Source organism: Rhinoderma darwinii, chromosome 4, assembly GCF_050947455.1.
Source record: "Rhinoderma darwinii isolate aRhiDar2 chromosome 4, aRhiDar2.hap1, whole genome shotgun sequence".
NCBI classification, from domain to species: Eukaryota; Metazoa; Chordata; class Amphibia; order Anura; family Rhinodermatidae; genus Rhinoderma; species Rhinoderma darwinii.
In genome coordinates this window covers 328,869,116-328,886,971 of record NC_134690.1, presented here as the reverse complement: position 1 = coordinate 328,886,971, position 17,856 = coordinate 328,869,116, and positions in this window count along the sequence as shown.

The following is a 17,856-nucleotide window of genomic DNA, read 5'->3' as shown; positions in this document are numbered from 1 at the left end:
TTAATTCTAATTTATAATACTACCCATTTTTGGTCACTAGATGGAGCTATTCCCAAAATTGCAGCATTGCAACAATGGGTTAAAAGCCCTCGCTCTAGTGAGCTCTCAGCATCCCCCCCTCCTTTATCCTGGCTAGTGCCGGGATAAACGAGGGGTTTGAACGGTGTAACCTCCTACGCTGTGTGTCGCCATTTTTTGAGCTAACACACAGTGTAGTAGGTTTACATACAGTAGTAAACACACACAAACACGAACATACATTGAAATCTCTTACCTGCTCCTGCCGCCGCGGCTCCCTCCGGCCCGTCCGCTCCGTTTGCTGCCGCTGGTCCAAGTGCACAAATCCGGAAGCCGCGACCGGAAGTAGTAATATTACTGTCCGGCCGCGACTTCCGGTCCACAGGAAAATGGCGCCGGACGGCGCCAATTTCGAGTTGGACTGTGTGGGAGCGGCGCATGCGCAGTTCCCACACAGACGCCGTACACTGAAGTCAATGGGACGGGAGCCGTTCGCAGTCCCTATGGGACTGTGGCTGCCGTATTCCATGTCTGTATGTGTCGTTAATCGACACAGACAGAAATGGAACAAAAAATGGCAGCCCCCATAGGGAAGAAAAAGTGTAAAAATAAGAAAAAGTAAAACACAAACACACAAATGAATATAAACGTTTTTAATAAAGCACTAACATCTTTAACATATAAAAAAATAATTTGTGATGACACTGTTCCTTTAAGGAACAGGGACGTACTGGTGCGTTCTGGCTAAAAACTGTCACCCTGTCAAAGGACCGTGCCATCAACTGTTTATCGGCTGTCCGACACTCCGCTGTAATGGACAGGACCGGAGCTAGGCTCCGATCCGGCCGATTAACCCCTTAGATGCAGCGATATAAAGCGATCGCTCTGCATCTATGTGACAACCCTGATGGTTGCCATGGGCGCAGGTGTCAGCTGTTTGTCACAGCTGACATCCTTCTCTAACGGCCAGGACCGGAGCTAAGCTCCAGATCAGGACGATTAACCCCTTAGATGCCACGATCGCTGCATCTAGGTGGTTAGATCGCACCCTATGGTTGCTAATTGCAACAATGGCTTCCTATTACGGAAGTCTACTAGGCCCCGCCGGGAGGATGTCAGTGAATAGCTGACAGCTCTAATACACGGCACTATGTAGTTAGTGCAGTGTATTAGGATATCGATCAGGGCTTCATGCCTTCAAGTCCCCTAACGGGACAAAAAAAAAGTTAAAATAAGTTAATAAGAATGTTGTAAAAAAGTAAAGAAAATAAAAGTTTCACGTTAAAAAAACCTGTAACAGCCTTTTTTCCCATAATAAGATTTTTATAATAGTAAAAAATGGAAAACATTAAAAAAAGTACACATATGTGGTATCACCACGTCTGTAACGACCCGAACTATAAAAATATCACGCTATTTTACCTGCACGGTGAACACCGTAAAAAAATAAAATAAAAACCGATTCCAGAATCGCTGTTTTTTAGTCACTGCCCCTCCCAAAACAGAATAGAAAAAGGGATCTAAAAGATGCATGTACCCCAAAAATATGGCATTAAAAACTACAGCCTGTCCTGCAACAAATAAGCCCTCCCACAGCTTTTTTGATGGAAAAATGCAAAAGTTATGGCTATCAGAATGTAGCGACACAAAAAATAAATTATTTGAAACAAAAGTGATTTTATTGTGCAGACGCTGCAAAACATAAAAAAAAACTATATACATATGGTATTGCCGTAATCGTATAGACACGCAGAATAAAGTAAAATTGTCATTTGTAGTATATAAAAAAAAGAATAAAAAACATCAGAATTGCTGGTTTTTGGTCACCTTGCTTGTCAAAAAATGAAATAAAAAGAGATAAAAAAATCGCATGTACCCCAAAATGGTACGAGTGAAATCTACAGATTGTCCCGCAACAAATAAGCCCTCACACAGCTCCGGTGGAGAAAAAATAAAAAAGTTCTGGCTTTCAGAATATGGCGATTCAAAATGTGCAGAGTGTTCCAAAAGCGGAAAAGATTTTTTCATTTATCAGTGCGACACCGGCCACATATCTATGAATATCTCAGAATTTTGCAGTTTTTCACAAATAATCACTGAATATATCTCAGAATCGCTTGGATACATAAAAGCATTCCAGAGTTATTACCACATAAAGTGACACATCAAATTTGAAAAAATTAACTGTGTCCTTAAGGAGTTTAGGAAATACGTTGATTTTGTATTATGGTATTTGCTAATACATGGAGTTTAGACAAGAGATTCTGAATCTCTTTAAAAATCAACCCAACGTCGCCAACGTGCTTGAAAAAAATGATTGCATTTTTTAGCGTAAAATCCATTTCAGTTTCGGTGGAGCAAATGCTGTTCAGAAAAACTCTCTTTTTATGTGCTAAAACGTTGCAAATGTTGAGATACTTGTGTTTCACAAATCCTTTTTTCTCTTGCTTGCCTTTTTTCTTAAGAATAGATTCTTCAATCACTAGTTCACCTTCTTTAACCTGTGGAAATATACTTAATTTGGCATAATTTCATAAAGTTTGACTTCCAGAATTAATGGTGTACTATTCCAGACTGAAGTGTATAGAGAAAAGACGAAATTTGTCCATTTACCGTATTTTCCGGACTATAAGGCGCACCGGATTATAAGGCGCACTTTCTATGAGCGCCTTATAAGCAATCATGTTTCATATATAAGGCGCACTGGATTATAAGGCGCAGCACATTACCGTTAAATAAACCATTGCTCAGACTGCAAGTCAAAATTTATTACACTTTTTAACAATAACTTGCAACTGGTTCAGCTGTAATTGCAAATCAAAACGTTTAGGGTATGTGCACACACACTAATTACGTCCGTAATTGACGGACGTATTTCGGCCGCAAGTCCCGGACCGAACACAGTGCAAGGAGCCGGGCTCCTAGCATCATACTTATGTACGACGCTAGGAGTCCCTGCCTTGCTGCAGGACAACTGTCCCGTAGTATAATCATGTTTACAGTACGGGACAGTTGTCCTGCAGCGAGGCAGGGACTTCTAGCATCGTACATAAGTATGATGCTAGGAGCCCGGCTCCTTGCACTGTTCGGTCCGGGACTTGCGGCCGAAATACGTCCGTCAATTACGGACGTAATTAGTGTGTGTGCACATACCCTTACCGTACTTTTTCAGTTCATTCCTAGGCGCACGGGGGGGAGGAGCATGGTGTGTGCTGTGGTATGCCGCCGCCGACCCCTGCCGCCCACGATAGAGGTAAAGGATCCTGTATGAACCCCTCTCTTTACTGTCGGGTTCATATATAAGGCGCACCGGATTATAAGGCGCACTTTCTATTTCTGAGAAATTCTCAGCATTTTATGTGCGCCTTATAGTCCGGAAAATACGGTACCTATCTTTTGAGCAAATTGGTCTATATCTGGAAAAACTTGTACTTGTTTGCAGCAGCCACATTTTAATTCCATCTACTTCCTTTGAAAAAACATGAAAAATTCTGTGGTAATTTTGATACTTTTGGCCTGTTTTGCTAGTGCAGTTGTTAACTATACAGCTAGGTATGACTTTTTTTTGTAATTTGTCCAAAAATGAAGAGCTTTGTAGAGAAACTAGTCATTATTAGAGGCAAATAAGAAAATGATTAACATGAATGGATAGAGTATTTCCATATTTACAGAAATACATCTACTCTATTTACCGAAAGATCCATTAAACGTTCATGTGCTCAACTAGTTAAAGGGAACCCGTCAGCAGTTTCGACCCCTCAAAATTGCTGTAATTGCTGTAATGTAACCATACCTGAGGCGATTGTCATCCAGGTTACATGACAGAGAAATTCAGGTCTTAATGTTCCTGGTGCTGCGTTTGCAAATCCTATAGCATTATTCCTCCTCCTCCACCACCAAAGTTTGTAATTGGCACAATGCGTTAAGGCAGGTAGTGTTCTCCAGGGCCCTGGCATTCACCAAACCCAGACTTGTCCATCAGACCTCTAGATAGAGAAGCGTGATTTGTCACTCCACAGAACTACTCCAGAGTGCATTGTGGCTTGCTTTACACCACTCAATTCGTCGGTCGTTAACCTCGACGGACGTGGCCATGTACAGCTTACCTCCCTGCAGCGTTGTCCCCCAGTCAGGCGCCGGCACTCACTTCCGGATTCTGAGTGTCTCTCCGGTGAGCGCCCGCGCGTGCACGGCCTTAAAGGGCCAGTGCGCGCGTTTTTGCAGTAAATCTGCAATCTGGCCTAGGATGCCCTGGGGTATAAAAAGGGCTCTGCCCTCTTGCCCTTTGCCAGAGCGTTGTTAGTTTTCCATTGTTCGTCTAGCTTATTGGCTCCCAGTGTCTTCCAGCCTCCCAGTATGCCTTGCTCCTGTATCCCGTTTCCGTGCTACCTAGTGATATTGCCGTGCTGTGCTTCTTGCCGTGCTGTGCTACAGCCTACGCTGACCTGCTACGCCTCACCGGACGACTTCCCGCCGCCTGGTCCTGGACGTGCCCGCCTCGCCACTGTCTACGATTGCCTCAGGTACTCTCGCTGAACTATCGAACTGTGTACTTACCGGTTTGGCCAGCTGCCATCCCGCTACGCGGTACGGCCCAGTGGGTTCACACCTCGCACCGTGACAGTACGCTCTGGCCATGGACCCCGCTGGCCAATTCAAGGGCTTCACACCCTCCCAAGCCATGCAGGCAGTTCTGCTGGATCTCCGAGCTAGGCAGGACCAGCTCCTCGTGGCCGTGGACTCTATGGCGCAGCAGCTAGGGACGCTAGTTGCCTCTATTCCTGCTTCTATTCAAGTTCCTCAAGCCGACCTTCCTGTTACTCCTCCTGGCAGTTCCTGTACGGATCCTCGGTTCTCGCTGCCATTGCCCTCTCGGTTCGATGGAGACGCCAGTGCTTGTCGGGGGTTTCTGAACTAATGCCACATTCATTTTACCCTGCACACTCGGGCATTTCCATCAGATGGAGCCAAGATCGCATTTATCATCTCCCTCCTGACCGGCAAGGCCCTGGCATGGGCTAATCCTATCTGGGAACGTCAGGGACCCGAGACCCAAGACTTCCAGGAGTTTGCACGAATATTCTGAACCGTTTTTGAGGAGCCGGGCCGAGTCTCATCAGCCGCCACCGCCATCTTCAACCTTCGCCAAGAGGACACGTCCGTGGGCGAGTATACTATTCAGTTCCGGACTCTGGCAGGAGAGCTATGCTGGAACAATGAGGCATTCGTGGCATCCTATTGGCATGGCCTGTCGTCCGAGATCAAGAATGAACTGGTTGCTCGAGACCTGCCTTCTGCTTTGGACGACTTGATTCTGCTTGCCACTCGGGTTGACATAAGGCTGAGGGAAAGATCCCATGAGGTTTGTCAGGAGCGCCGGCGCCCTAGACTGGCGCCCAACTTTCAGCAACCCCTCTTGCCTGCTTCTATTGCTTTGCCCGAGGTTCCGATGCAAGTAGACCGACTAAAATTATCGGTTCAGGAGAAACAGCGCAGGCGCACCTCTGGACTTTGCTTATATTGCGGCCTCGCTGGCCACGTCGTGCGTCTGTGCCCTCAGAAGCCAAAAAACCCCAGTGCCTAGGTTTGGTTGGAGAGACAACCCTGGGCGTCAACACATTGAAGCAAGAACTCTCCTCCAAACTATTTATCCCTGTAACCATCATTGCTGGCGAGAGGTCCCATCAGGTCCCCGCATATCTGGACTCCGGCTCTGCAGCCAACTTCATCTGCCAGGATCTTGTGGATCTCCTACTGTTGCCCACTATCCCGCTTGAAAGGCCGCTGATCGTTGCCTCGGTGGATGGACTGCCATTACCGGACCCAGTTGTGTCCGTAACCAAGCCGTTGAGACTCCAAGTGGGAGCCCTTCATGCTGAACTCATCTCCCTGTTCGTCCTGTCCAAGGCCGTCAACCCCATGCTCCTGGGTTTGCCTTGGCTTCGTCTACATGCATCTGTCCTGGATTGGAACTCTGGAGAGGTTCTCCAGTGGGGCCGAAGTGTCTTGACCGCTGTCTGAGTCACATCCAGTCGCCACAGCCTGCTCCTCTTCAGTCGTTGGCAGGTTTGCCTCTCTGTTTCTCCATGTTCGGCGATGTCTTCAATAAAAAGGAGGCCGAGACCTTGCCGCCACACCGGGCATATGACTGCCCGATCGATCTGGTTCCGGAATCGTCTCCTCCTTGTGGTAGAGTGTACCCTCTCTCCTTGCCAGAGACCCAGTCCATGTCGGCCTACATTAAGGAGAACCTGGAGAGGGGTTTCATTCGTAAATCTTCATCCCCGGCCGGAGCAGGGTTCTTCTTTGTTAAAAAGAAAGATGGATCTTTACGACCTTGCATTGACTACCGAGGCCTAAACCAGATCACGGTGAAGAACAGGTACCCTCTGCCTTTAATTTCTTAACTGTTTGATCGCATACGGGGGGCGAAATTTTTTTCTAAACTGGAGCTGCGGGGGGCCTACAATCTGATTCGGATTCGTCGAGGTGAAGACTGGCTTTAATACTCGTGATGGGCATTACAAATACTTAGTTATGCCCTTCGGCCTGTGTAACGCCCCCGCAGTATTTCAAGAATTTGTCAATTACATTTTTCGTGATCTCCTTCATGTTTGTGTTGTGGTGTATCTCTATGACATTCAGATTTTTTCCCCAGATCCAGTAACTCATCAAAGTCATGTCCGCCAGGTGTTGCTCCGTCTAAGAGAGAATCGACTTTACGCCATGTTGGAGAAGTGTGTGTTTGAGAAGAAGTCTCTATCCTTCCTGGGCTATATCATCTCCGATCAGGGCCTCAAGATGGACCCCCAGAAGGTAAAGGCCGTCCTGGAGTGGCCACGCCCCCAAGGCTTAAGGGCCATACAACGCTTCCTAGGATTCGCCAACTTCTACCGACTCTTCATCCCCAACTTCTTATCTTTGACAGCCCCTATCTCCACCCTCACTAAGAAAGGTATGAATGCCAAGATGTGGACCCCGGAGGCTGAAGCCGCATTTGAATCCTTAAAGAAAGCCTTCACATCTGCCGTCATTCTGCACCATCCGGATGTGTCCTTACAGTTTTCATTAGAGGTGGACGCTTCCTCGGTGGGTGCTGGTGCACTGTTGTTCCAGAAAAGATCGAAAGGCAAGGCTGTGGTATGTGGCTACTATTCCAAGCTGTTTTTTTCCACAGAGCGTAACTACTCGATTGGGGACCGGGAGTTACTGGCCATCAAACTTGCTCTGCAGGAGTGGAGACACCTACTGGAAGGCGCGGTTCATCCTATCCTGATCTTAACGGATCACAAGAATTTGACCTACCTACAGACGGCCCAGCGGTTGAATCCTCGTCAAGCCAGGTGGTCGTTGTCTTTGCCCGGTTCCAGTTCGAACTCCACTACCGTCCCGCCGACAAGAATGTGAGGGCCGACGCCTTGTCTATATCTTTTGAGACCGAAGACGCCATGGAATCTCCACAGAATATCATTGACCCATCCTGCATCTTCTCTGTGAATCCCCTGCAAGTTAGAGACATTCCTCCGGGTAGGACTTTTGTGCGTCTCGTTGACCGAGGAAGAATTCTTCGCTGGGGTCACAGTTCTAAGCTGGCAGGTCACGCGGATGCTCGTAAGACCCAAGATCTAATCACCCGTCAGTTCTGGTGGCCCACGCTGCCCAAAGATGTCATGGACTTTGTCTCCTCTTGCACAGTCTGTGCAGCAAATAAAGTTGCTCACTCTAGACCTGCTGGTCTGCTCCAACCACTGCCTGTGCCCGTTGCCCCCTGGCAACATGTCGCTATGGACTTTGTCACGGATCTTCCTTCTTCTGCGAGTTGCAGTGTGATCTGGGTGGTGGTGGATCGATTTTCCAAGATGGCTCACTTCATTCCATTGACCGCTCTGCCGTCTGCTACGCGATTGGCTGACCTCTTCATACAGCACATCTTCCGTCTGCATGGCTTGCCCCTGCATATTGTCTCGGACAGAGGTGTCCAGTTCACCTCGAAGTTTTGGAGAGCACTCTGCGGGCTCCTTGGTGTGAAATTCGACTTCTCTTCGGCCTATCATCCCCAGTCCAATGGGCAAGTCGAGAGAGTTAACCAGATTATGGAGAACTACCTACGTCACTTTGTGTCCAGGCGCCATGATGATTGGGTGCAGTTGCTCCCGTGGGCAGAGTTCTCCTATAACAACCACACCAGTGAGTCGACCACCTCCAGTCCATTTTTCATCGTCTACGGTCAACATCCTCGTATACCTCTTCCTGTTTCTACAATGTCCCAGGTGCCTGCAGCCGATTCCACCTTCAGGGACTTTCTACAGATATGGCAACAGACACGATCTTCTATCCTTTTGGCGGTGGACCGCATGAAGAGAAAGGCAGATACAAGAAGACGGGTGCCTCTGCAGTTCCTTCCAGGGACTAAAGTCTGGCTGTCTTCTAGGAATATCCGGCTGAAGGTGCCGTCATGCAAATTTGCCCCGAGGTTCCTTGGTCCCTTCGAAATCCTGCTACAGATCAACCCGGTATCAGTACAAGCTGCGGCTCCCCCCTACCCTCAGGATTCCTAACTCCTTTCACGTCTCCCTGCTAAAACCTGTGGTCCTGAACCGCTACTCCTGGACTCCTAGTTCCACAGTGGCCCCTGGCGGCTCATCAGGGACTTTCGAGGTAAAGGAGATTCTGGCTACCAAGAAGGTGGGAGGAAGGACATTTTATTTGGTGGACTGGAGGGGGTTCGGTCCAGAAGAGAGGTCTTGGGAGCCAGAGGAGAACATTGATGCTCCTGTCCTCGTGAGCAAATTTCTCTCTCGCTCTGGTCCCAAGAAGAGGGGGCGTAAGAGGGGGGATACTGTAACGTCTATGGCCACGGCCCGTTGTTCGGTCGTTAACCTCGACTGCCGTGGCCATGGACAGCTTACCTACCTGCAGCGTCGTCCCCCAGTCAGGCGCCGGCACTCACTCCCGGATTCTGAGTGTCTCCGGCGAGCGTGCGCGCCCGCGCGTGCACGGCCTTAAAGGGCCAGTGCGCACGTTTTTGCAGTTAATCTGCAATCTGGCCCAGGGTGCCCTGGGCTATAAAAAGGGCTCTGCCCTCTTGCCCTTTGCCAGAGCATTGTTAGTTTTCCATTGTTCGTCTAGCTTATGGTCTCCCAGTGTCTTCCAGCCTCCCAGTGTGCCTTGCTCCTGTATACCGTATCCCGTTTCCGTGCTACCTAGTGATATTGCCGTGCTGTGCTTCTTGCCGTGCTGTGCTACAGCCTACGCTGACCTGCTATGCCTCACCGGATGACTTCTCGCCGCCTGGTCCTGGACGTGCCCGCCTCGACACGGCCTACGATTGCCTCAGGTACTCTCGCTGAACTATCGAACTGTGTACTTACCGGTTTGGCCAGCTGCCATCCCGCTTTGCGGTACGGCCCAGTGGGTTCACACCTCGCACCGTGACTGTATATTGTAGCAGTGCAGCTACTAAGGGGCAGGATTTGGGCCCGGAATTATATATTGATAAGGTCTGGGTTGCTGGAGTGAAGGAGAATGATAAAAGTTCCACTCCGTCTTGAGGACAGTCCAGGGTTTGGGCTGCCTTATGAGTGTCATTAGCTGCCAGCTGTGAGGACTCCTTTAAAGGAACAGTGTCATCACAAATAATTTTTTTATATGTTAAAGATGTTAGTGCTTTAATAAAAACGTTTATTTTCATTTGTGTGTTTGTGTTTTACTGTTTCTTATTTTTACACTTTTTCTTCCCTATGGGGGCTGCCATTTTTTGTTCCATTTCTGTGTGTGTCGATTAACGACACACACAGACATGGAATACGGCAGCCACAGTCCCATAGGGACTGCGAACGGCTCCCGTCCCATTGACTGCCGTGTACGGCGTCTGTGTGGGAACTGCGCATGCGCCGCTCCCACACAGTCCTATTCGAAATTGGCGCCGTCCGGCGCCATTTTCCTGTGGATCGGAAGTCGCGGCCGGACAGTAATATTACTACTTCCGGTCGCGGCTTCCGGACTTGTGCACATGGAACAGCGGCAGCAAAGGGAGCGGACGGGCCGGAGGGAGCCGCGGCGGCAGGAGCAGGTAAGAGATTTCAATGTATGTTAGTGTTTGTGTGTGTTTACTACTGTATGTAAACCTACTACACTGTGGGTTACCTCAAAAAATGGCGACACACAGTGTAGGAGGTTAAACCTTTCAAACCCCTCGTTTATCCCGGCACTAGCCAGGATAAAGGAGGGGGGGATGCTGAGAGCTCACTAGAGCGAGGGCTTTTAACCCAATGTTGCAATGCTGCAATTTTGGGAACTAGCTCCATCTAGTGACCAAAAATGGGTAGTATTATAAATTAGAAAAAATTTATAATATTTCCTGACTCGCGAAAAAAATAAAAAAAATTTGAACAATGTTTAATCACCCACACACTAAATGTTTAATTTTTTAAAAAAAAACATGTTTTTCTGGCAACACATTCCCTTTAAGAAAGGTGTGATCTAATCACACAAGGCTCCCAGTCTGAGGTAGACAGGTATTGCTAGTCTGTCGGAGTCAGAAGCTCTGGTAAGCACATGTGTGTTGTGAGGTGCTGGGCAGAAGGCCTTTTACCTTGATAGCTAGGGAAGCTATATGTTTAGTTAGAGGCTGGACGGCCTAGGGTTTATTTTGAACTGTTTTGTAAAACTGCTTGCTGTATTGAAGACAATAAAGCCGGTTGCGGCCAGTTACACACACACACACACACACACACACACACACACACACACACACACTCTCCTTAAAGGAACAGTGTCATCACAAATTATTTTTTTATATGTTAAAGATGTTAGTGCTTTATTAAAAACGTTTATATTCATTTGTGTGTTTGTGTTTTACTTTTTCTTATTTTTACACTTTTTCTTCCCTATGGGGGCTGCCATTTTTTGTTCCATTTCTGTCTGTGTCGATTAATGACACATACAGACATGGAATACGGCAGCCACAGTCCCATAGGGACTGCGAACGGCTCCCGTCCCATTGACTGCCGTGTACGGCGTCTGTGTGGGAACTGCGCATGCGCCGCTCCCACACAGTCCTATTCGAAATTGGCGCCGTCCGGCGCCATTTTCCTGTGGACCGGAAGTCGCGGCCGGACAGTAATATTACTACTTCCGGTCGCGGCTTCCGGACTTGTGCACATGGAACAGCGGCAGCAAAGGGAGCGGACGGGCCGGAGGGAGCCGCGGCGGCAGGAGCAGGTAAGAGATTTCAATGTATGTTAGTGTTTGTGTGTGTTTACTACTGTATGTAAACCTACTACACTGTGGGTTACCTCAAAAAATGGCGACACACAGTGTAGGAGGTTAAACCTTTCAAACCCCTCGTTTATCCCGGCACTAGCCAGGATAAAGGAGGGGGGGATGCTGAGAGCTCACTAGAGCGAGGGCTTTTAACACAATGTTGCAATGCTGCAATTTTGGGAACTAGCTCCATCTAGTGACCAAAAATGGGTAGTATTATAAATTAGAAAAAATTTATAATATTTCCTGACTCGCGAAAAAAATAAAAAAAATTTGAACAATGTTTAATCACCCACACACTAAATGTTTAATTTTTAAAAAAAAAACATGTTTTTCTGGCAACACATTCCCTTTAAGAAAGGTGTGATCTAATCACACAAGGCTCCCAGTCTGAGGTAGACAGGTATTGCTAGTCTGTCGGAGTCAGAAGCTCTGGTAAGCACATGTGTGTTGTGAGGTGCTGGGCAGAAGGCCTTTTACCTTGATAGCTAGGGAAGCTATATGTTTAGTTAGAGGCTGGACGGCCTAGGGTTTATTTTGAACTGTTTTGTAAAACTGCTTGCTGTATTGAAGACAATAAAGCCGGTTGCGGCCAGTTACACACACACACACTCTCCTTAAAGGAACAGTGTCATCACAAATAATTTTTTTATATGTTAAAGATGTTAGTGCTTTATTAAAAACGTTTATATTCATTTGTGTGTTTGTGTTTTACTTTTTCTTATTTTTACACTTTTTCTTCCCTATGGGGGCTGCCATTTTTTGTTCCATTTCTGTCTGTGTCGATTAACGACACATACAGACATGGAATACGGCAGCCACAGTCCCATAGGGACTGCGAACGGCTCCCGTCCCATTGACTTCAGTGTACGGCGTCTGTGTGGGAACTGCGCATGCGCCGCTCCCACACAGTCCAATTCGAAATTGGCGCCGTCCGGCGCCATTTTCCTGTGGACCGGAAGTCGCGGCCGGACAGTAATATTACTACTTCCGGTCGCGGCTTCCGGATTTGTGCACTTGGACCAGCGGCAGCAAACGGAGCGGACGGGCCGGAGGGAGCCGCGGCGGCAGGAGCAGGTAAGAGATTTCAATGTATGTTCGTGTTTGTGTGTGTTTACTACTGTATGTAAACCTACTACACTGTGTGTTAGCTCAAAAAATGGCGACACACAGCGTAGGAGGTTACACCGTTCAAACCCCTCGTTTATCCCGGCACTAGCCAGGATAAAGGAGGGGGGGATGCTGAGAGCTCACTAGAGCGAGGGCTTTTAACCCATTGTTGCAATGCTGCAATTTTGGGAATAGCTCCATCTAGTGACCAAAAATGGGTAGTATTATAAATTAGAATTAATTTATAATATTTCCTGACTATTTCCTGACTCGTGAAAAAAATAAAAAAAATTTGAACAATGTTTAATCACCCACACACTAAATGTTTAATTTTTTAAAAAAAAACATGTTTTTCTGGCAACACATTCCCTTTAAAGAGAACCTTTCACCTCCCCATACATGTGCAGCTGAGTGCAGCATGTAATGGGGAGGGCTGACCAAACCCTGGGGCACTTTACATTTTTTTCTACCTCCCTCTGTTATTTAGATATCCGTGCCGTTATATTTGGCGCCCGATATTTAAATAACCCCCTGAACAGTCAACGTGGCGTGTACTGGCAAGGGGGCATGTTACTTTGGTTTTCTTTAACGTTTAAATTGCAATACCAAGAAGGGCACGAGGTATGGTTATGCAAATCGAGGAAGTAGCAGGTGTCACTAAGATCTGCAAATGATGAAATTTTCAAGCACCTAGCTCCAATCTATCAATCTATGGCATGTGGGAGGGGCATAAAAACCTGATTGAAAGCAAAGCTTTTTAGCCACATGAAAACCTCAAAAATCGAATTGTGTGGTGTGATTGTGCGATGCCTCCTGTTTGTAGACAATTATCGCCTCTTGTCCTAAACTGAGAGGGAGAGAATACTTGAACTGAGAGACCTTGGTTTATCACTCCGGCAGATGGCTACGTGTCTTGGCCGAAATGTCTGCACTGTTCAACATTGTGGGTCCCAGAGGTTGGGAGAACAACAAAGAATGGAAATGACAGCAAGAGGGGAACCTCTGCAGAGACAGATCGTCTGATTGGAAGAAATGTGCGTAGTGATGCATTCTGTACTGCGAGCCGGATGTCCAGCTACAGGTGTTCCATTAACAACACGCCACCGGTCTCAAAGGCTATCATGGTGCACAGCAAGATGGCAATGGAGGCTGGAATGGAAGTCTTCCTCTTCAGCGATGAGTCACGCTTTTGTCGGATGTAATGATAGCCAGAGATTGGTCTGGAGACCACAGAACACCATGAAGAGGCCTTCACAAGGGAATGTCACACTAGTCCTACTCCTGGGATTATGGTGCGGGGTGGTATAATGTACGATAGCCGGACCCATCTAGTCTTAATTTCATTTCGTACACTAACAGCTCGGCGCTACATTGATTTGATCGTGGAATCAGTGGTACACCAATTTCTCCAATGTGTCCCAGAAGTAGTTTTTCAACAGGACAACTCCAAGCCGCATGCTACTGTGTGCAGCCTGCATGTCCTAAACGTGCTGCCATGGCCTGCAGCATCTCTGGACTTGTCTCCCATCGAGCACATATGGGATGTCAGTGGTCGGCAATTGCAAAGAGAGCAGACAGCAGCCAATCTTCAGGATTTGCGTGCCCAAGTACATTCAGCGTGGCATAACATCCACAACCATTAATAACCTCATTGATAGCATGCAAGGCATTTAGGTGCATGTATTTCTGCGCATTGCACTCAACTCAATACTAAATAAATCAAGATGTTTGGAATATTTTTTTTCCATTGTTTTACCATTTGCATATCATTAACGTGTATCGATCCTGTGATTTCCACAAATCCCAAACCTTTCCTTCCTGGAGTTGCAATTTCAATGTTCAGGAATATATATACTGTATATATATATATATATATATATATACTGTATATATATATATATATATATATATATATATATGCTATATGGACAAACGTATTCAGAAACACCTCTCAATCATTTAATTTAGATTTTTTTATGAAAAGAGCAGACATACACAACACACTCATCTGGAAGCAGAAACAATTCACTGTGTTGTGGCTTTGACGTCTTTTATTAAACTCAAACACCTGTCACAGCCACAACACAATGGTTTCCGGGTTTATCCACTGTTTATACTCAACCCAACCAACCTTGTAGTTGTAAGAGATTTCGCTATTGATGACCTATTCTTCCGTCAATATCAGATCTTTTTTGTTACTACACCAGGCAACGCCGCTGATCAGCTGTTTTCGTTGTAGCTCTGACACTGGAACAACTGAACAGATGTTCGGCAGTGTTGCATGGTGTGGTTCCAACAGTGATCTGAAATTGATGGTCTACCCTGAGGATATGTCATCAATTTGAAAATCTGGGACCTAACTCCATAACCGCATAAAAAAAAAAATTACATCCGTTAGTTGTTCACATTAACATACACTTATTCATTGAAAAGATAGATTTAGAGGTGTTTTTGTAAAAGAATGGGTCATTCTAAAGAGTTTGCCACATGTCACGAAGGGTACATGGACCCACTGGGCCATACCGCCTTAACGGTATGGCAGCTGGCCAACAGGACACAGGTCAAAGTCTATAGTTCGTATAGGTGTACTTGTAGTAGCTTCAGACAGTAGCAAGACGGGCTCAGATGGGACTAGACAGCATGCAGGCACCAGGCGTGGTGAAGCAGGACAGGCGAGGCAGCATGACTCCAACTGAATATGGCACTTGGACCAGGATAACACGGGATACAGGTAACAGTAACGGGGAGCACTGGGAACTGGAGACACTTAAGGCACCATTTGCAGAGACAAACTTAGGTAATGACAACAACACTCAGGCAATGCAGGGAGGGGGCAGAGCCCTTATAGTCCAGGGTGATCTGGGAGCAATCTGCTCAATCTGACATGTGTGCGCTCTGGCTCCTTAAGGCTGGACTGAGCTTGTGAGCGCACCCTAGTGGTCACTGCGGAACAGACCGGCCGCATGTGCAGACATCTCTGGAGAAAAGGGCGTCGACAGGATGGGAGGAGTTTGTGGTCCGCGACCACGGACGAATAAAAGTATCCCCCCTCTTACGCCCCCTCCTCTTGGGACCAAAGCGAGAGAGAAACTTCTTCAGGAGGGTAGGAGCATTGAGGTTCTCTTCTGGCTCCCAGGACCTCTCTTCAGGACCAAACCCCCTCCAATCCACCAAATAAAATGTTCTTCCTCCTACTTTCTTGGTGTCCAAGATCTCCTTAACCTCGAAGGTATAGAAGAACCGCTGGACGCAACTGTAGGGCTACGAATCTTGGTATAGGAGTTCAGGACCACCGGCTTCGAAGGGAGACATGGAAGGAGGTAGGGATCTTGAGGGTAGGAGGCAGCCGAAGCTTGTAGGAGACAGGATTGATCTGCTGTAGGATCTCGAAAGGTCCGAGGAAGCTGGAAGCAAACTTGTATGATGGCACTCTCAGTCGGATATTCCTGGAGGACAGCCAGACCTTGGTGCCTGGGAGAAATTGAGGAGGTTCTCTTCTCCTTGCATCTGCCTTCATTTTCATGCGGTCGACCGCCAGCAGAATGGAGGATCGAGTCTGCTGCCAGATCTGCAGGAAGTCCCTAAAAGCAGAATCAGCTGCTGGTACCTCAGACATAACGGACACTGGAGAGGAATTTGTGGGTGTTGGCCGTAGACAATGAAGAACGGCGTGTTTCTTGTGGACTCGCTAGTATGATTATTATACGAGAACTCGGCCCAAGGAAGACGCTGCACCCAGTCATCATGCTGCTTGGAGATGAAGTGTCGTAGGTAGTTCTCCATGATTTGATTGATCCTCTCAACTAGACCATTGGACTGAGGATGGTAGGCAGAGGAAAAGCCCAACTTTACATTGAGGAGTTTACAGAGGGCTCTCCAGAACCTTGAGGTGAACTGAAACCCCCGATCACACACGATATGCAGAGGCAAGCCGTGCAGGCGGAAGATGTGTTGGATGAAGAGGGCCGCCAGTCGAGAAGCAGAAGGTGGACTGGTCAGCGGAACGAAGTGAGCCATCTCCGGACCGCACTGCATCCCGCAGAGGGAGGCAGGTCTGTAACACAGTCCATAGCTATATACTGCCAGAGAGCATCGGGCACAGGCAGCAGCTGGAGCAGACCAGCAGGTTTGGTGTGAGCAACTTTGTTAGCTGTGCAAACCGAGCAGGATGAAACAAACCGAGCAGGATGAAACAAACTCCATGATGTCTTTGGGCAGCGTGGGCCACCAGAAATGACGGGCAATCAGGTCCCGGGTCTTACGGGTACCCACGTGACCTGCCAGTCTGGAGCTGTGTCCTCAGCAGAGGATTCTCCCTCTGTCTGCCAGGCGCACAAAAGTCCTTCCCGGAGGGATATCTGGAACTTGCAGAGGGTCGACCGAGACAATACAAGACGGGTCAGTAATATTTTGTGGAGAATCCATGGTGTCCTCTGTCTCGAACAACCTGGACAAGGCATCGGCCCTCACATTCTTGTCGGCCGGATGGTATTGGAGCTCAAACTGGAACCAGGCAAAGAAGAGCGACCACCTGGCCTGACGAGGGTTCAGCCGTTGGGCCGTCTGGAGATAAGTGAGGTTCTTGTGGTCAGTGAATATCAAGATGGGATGAACTGCGCACTCTAGCAGGTGTCTCCACTCCTCCAGGGCCAATTTGATGGCCAGTAACTCCCGATCCCCAATCGAGTAGTTGCGTTCTGCAGAAGAGAAGAGCCACATACCATTGTCTTGCCCTTGGAACCTCTCTGGAACAGGAGTGCACCAGCACCAACAGAGGAGGCATCCAACGAAAACTGTCGAGATACATCTGGATGATGGGGGATAGAGGCGGAAGTGAAGGCACTCTTCAGGCTATTAAATGCGGATTCCGCTTCTGGAGTCCACACCTTGGCGTTCATTAGAAAAACACAGAGAATAAGGAGTCATGCACTATTAGAATATAGTTTGCCAAAGGCATAGAAAAATAAATTTTATTTAACAATACAGGTTAAATATAGATTAAAAAGTAGACTACAAATCAGACAACTGTATACCTCCAAATAACATAGGAATGAATGGTAGAGATTTGAGGGAATCCATCAATAGGTTTAAAGAATTACATAAAAAAAGAACAAAAATCTGGTGGAACAGAGCCTTCTTGGAAAAATATCTCACTAAGGGGCTAATACCTAGAGGCCTGAGAGTACAGGTTTTTCCTTCTTTCCCTATTGATGATGAGACCTTTAAGACCAAATGGGAGGGCTTTGCTACCGAATGTTCCAGGGGTTTTATGAGCTTATTATCTCAAGCTAATCAAACAACTCTGATGGAGGTGGAAAAGGAAATAGAAGAATTACAAATGATCTTGAAAAAGGACCTCTCAAACATAGAGTTGGAGAGATTGAACGTAGATCTAGATGGGGACTTCAAAAAATGGGAGCAGGAAATTCTCTCGGTGAAATCCTCTAAATTCCAAAGATATAA